This window comes from Arachis stenosperma, chromosome 2 (genome assembly GCF_014773155.1).
Source record: "Arachis stenosperma cultivar V10309 chromosome 2, arast.V10309.gnm1.PFL2, whole genome shotgun sequence".
Lineage (NCBI taxonomy): Eukaryota > Viridiplantae > Streptophyta > Magnoliopsida > Fabales > Fabaceae > Arachis > Arachis stenosperma.
Window position 1 is genome coordinate 13,120,789 of NC_080378.1, and position 4,163 is coordinate 13,124,951.

Sequence of the window (4,163 nt, forward strand, 5' to 3'; positions counted from 1 at the left end):
AAGAAGAATTAGTCAAAACCATATTCAAAACCGATATTGCTACTGAAATCCTACAAATATCTATTTCAGAAGATGGGGAAGATAGCATTACTTGGAAGTGGGAACGAAATGGACACTACTCGGTGGCTTCTGGGTATCGTATTGCTTTCAGATTTTCTCACCTTCCAATCCAGCAGCTCCCGGAAATGTGCAGAGAGAAGAGAGTTTGGAATAGCTTGTGGGAACTGCGATGTCCACAAAAAGTCAAAGTCTTCCTCTGGAAAGCTTTCCACGGTGGTCTACCTGTCCGACACCGATTACACAATAGGTTGCTGACGGTCGAGGATGTCTGTCCGACAATGTTCTAAAAACTGGACCGGACTGACCGGTCTGACCGATTTAACTGTGAACCGTCAGATAAAATAGTCTGGTTTGTCATGCAAAACCGTTCATTTGAAAACTGGATTTAAACCGCTGAACCGGCCGAAAACCGGTCGATCGGGCCGGATTGGGACCCGGCCGATTCTCATCAAACAATGTCATTTCGCGTAAAAACCAAACAGAAGCACGCGTGAAGCCAGCAGTCAAGCCACAACCAACCTTTTCTTCAATTCTTCCATCTCCCTCCTCTCCAAAGAAACAGAAACCCTAGCCTCACCGCCGCAAGCTACAAGAAGTGAGCCACCACCGCAGTCCGTTGCAGTCAAGGGCAGGTATAAAGCACAGAAGCCTCACCTCCTAACCCTAGAGCTCCTTCTCTGATTTCTTTTATCTCCTTCCTTCTCCCCAAACAAAAACGAAAACCCTAGCCTGGTCGCCGTCTGTCGCAGTCAGGGGATCGTCTCTTCATTCCGTTGGCGTCCTCCAAAGAAGAACCCCTGTTGGCTCTCGGTCTTCGTTCTCTACTATCGACGTTGTCTGCTCACAATCGTCCTTCAAAGGTCAGTGCTCAGTGCTCACAGTCTTCGATCTCTTCTGCTCGTCCTGCTCGTCGCCTGGTCTCCGTCTTTGCGGCGCTTCTGCCCTCGGCTCACACCGCTCAGAACGAAGGCAAAGGCTTCATTTTTTTAATTTTCGTTCCCTGTTCTTCATTCTTTACTCAAAACATTGTTTATTTTTGGATTCTACTAATGCTACTAGATTGAAATTTGAATCTAGCTGTATTATATTTTGTTTTCTTATTTTGGATTAAATCATTAAATGATTAGTTGATTTATTTTACTGGTTAATCTTTGTTAAAATTGTGCTGATTCAGTTGATTTAGTTCACTAGTTAATCTTTTTAATCTTCATTAAAATTGTGTTCTGTCTTTTGTTTTGTGTCGTGACTCGATTGTGCTTAGATTGTGACTGACTTAAACTTGTGCTTAGATTGAATGATTAATTGATTATTGATTAGCTATGGATGTTTTGATGTGTTGCTGTTTTGTTTTTTGTAATTCTTATATATAGTGATATGTTGTTGTTTTGTGTTTTGTGACTTAATTGTGCTTAAATTGAATGATTAATTGATTATTGATTAGGATGATTGTTCTGCTAAATTAATTGATTATCGATTAGGATGATTATTAATTGATTATTACAATACAAAAAAGAAATTATTCTTACAACTGTGTGGTCAGTATCATTTTATCTTGGAGATATTGCAGCTATGTTGGTTTACTCTCCTTCAGTGTATATGTTCAGCTGAAAAAATTGTTAGTTCAGAATAGTTGCAGAGCTTGAGATCTTTGAATCTGCTGCAAGTGTGCTGGAATTGTTGTGATTTTTATATAGGATAGTTGTTCTGCCATTCTATTGTTGCCTATATAAGTGTGTAGCTACCACTAAAATTAGTAACCCTCATTAAACTACCTCAGCTATACCGTCAATTAAATATCCTGAATACTAATATGCAGTTGCTATTTCAATATACATTCTGCATAATACTGTCTAAACATGCTACTACTACTTCAATCAGTATTCTGCAATATGCTTTAATGAAATGGCTCAAGATTGAAGATGACGAGACAATATTCTTCAGAAAGCAACACGTACAGTGAGATTACCACCTCTAGAAGAACTGTTTCTCATGATCTCAAATCTGTGTTTTGATGTTTTTTGAGTTTGATCACTATCTTTTTCTTCATTGTCTTGTCTTTTTACTCCTTTACTACTCTTCGATACTCTATGTTTTTGTAGTGTAACCTTTGCTCGTTCCTTCTCTCCAGAAAGGTTGTTGCAGGATTTGGTACTTGATGTTAGTTTAGAAGAAGCCAATTTTGAATGAAATCAGTTTTACATCTTATTAGTTTGGTGTTTGTTGACTGAACCAGATTGGTAGGAAAATCTTCACCAAAAGCTATAATTATATTTTAGGATATATATTTATAATTTATTTATTATTTTATTCTATAACAATTTTTTTAGTTGAACCACGATTAGATCGGTTGAACCGATAAACCCGAAAATCAGTGACTTAAACGGTTCGATAATCGGTCCGATTCTTAGAACCTTGCTGTCTGATGTGCCAAGAATTAGGGGAAATAGTAAATCATTGCATATTGGACTGTAAGCTTGCAAGAGAAATTTGGCGAAAAGCTGAATTTGAAAATTTCCTCACCTTCAACAGCTCTGAAGATTTCTGGAGGCATTGGATGAAGCCGATAGAGGCGCTGAAGAGAAGACCCAATTGGAAGACAAACACTGCTCTTGCTGCAATTCTCGCTTGGAAGAATTGGATAGCACGGAACCTTAAAATCTTTGAAGCCAAGGACTCCTCTATTGATGTGCTCTATTCATCTGTCGTGGAACTCCTTGAAGAATTTGGGTAGAGAAATGAAAGGTACTAGCTACGGTAGATAGATTCAGATTGTCATGTTTTGATACTTGTAATGGGTTAATAGTGTAATGAGTTAATGGGTAACGTTTTCATTTCATTGGCTGTCCAGATAGGACCCTTATCTTTTGTATATTCATTTTACAAATATAAATGAATATATAATTAACTTTAAAAAAAAAAACAAGATAGCACATCATGATATGTGAGCATTTTTTCTATCTTTTTTTAGTGAATTTGCATTTAATTTGTTGAGTTTAATCAAGAACTAATTATCTTTTAGCCACTAGGGATGCTACTTTGAATCTTGTGCAATTCTGTTTATTTTAGGTATCATTTGGCTGGATTTGATGGAGTATCCACAGAAAAAGAGAAGAAGGCGAATGATGCTGTCAACCCTGAACTCTCTGCACTCAAACTTGAATAACTCGAGCTACATAGGTCCAATGGACGTGATTTTAGTGGCGTTGGAAAGCTAACTTCCAGAGCTTTCCAACGATATATAATAGTTCATACTTCTCTTCCATCAACTCTGCCAAGGCTGCGCCTAACTTGAGAAATCTCAAGTTATGCGCAAGACACAACAACAACACAAGTAAGGCGCAGCAAAGAAGGCCCCTTAAACCAAGTAAGGTGCACTTCCACCCCTCAATCCAAGTAAGGTGCAGCATTGAAGGGCAAGATCAAGTTAGGCGTGGTCCACCCATGAATCTAGCAAGTAAGGCGTGCTCTTCAGTTGAAGTTAGGCACCTTGCGCCTTGTGTGGTGAACAGCATGAAGTTAGGTGTGGATTCTAGTGAAGTCAAGTGGTCCCATGTTACAAGGCGCGGATTATTTAATTAATTCTGATTTAAATTTAAATTTTATTTTTTTTAATAGAAAAAGATATTATTTTAATTTTAGAAATTAGATTTTAAATTAATTAGGATTAGATATAAAAGAGAAAAGAAACTTCTCTTCTGGGGAGAATTCCATTCCACCTCATTCGAAATTTACAGTTTACCAGAATCCTAGTTTTCACTCATTTCCATGAGTAACTAAACCTCCACTGTTAAGGTTAGGAGCTCTGTCTATTGTATGGATTCATTCTGTTTCTTTTTTTTTCCTATTTTAATTCATGTACTGATTTATATTTCAAGAATTGTTTTCGTTCTTTATTTTATGAAATTGGGTGGAACGGAAGTATGACCCTCTTTCTAATTGAGTTCTTGTATAACTTGGAAAAGCTCTTTACTTGAACAACAGCTTGAAAACATATTCTCCTAAATTTCTAATTTATCCGGATTTAACGGAATACGCGACATATAATCCTCTTATATTTTGGTAATTAGGATTTCTGTGGCATATAACTAGAATTGAATTTTACC

General features: G+C 37.2%; 1 long non-coding RNA gene across 1 annotated transcript; it reads left to right on the forward strand.

The window, feature by feature from the left end:
- Positions 1-555: 555 nt before the first annotated feature.
- Positions 556-3,962, forward strand: LOC130960288 (uncharacterized). Its single transcript, XR_009079056.1, has 3 exons — positions 556-920; positions 1,939-2,802; positions 3,127-3,962. It is a non-coding gene; the product is annotated as an uncharacterized LOC130960288 (long non-coding RNA).
- Positions 3,963-4,163: the final 201 nt, after the last annotated feature.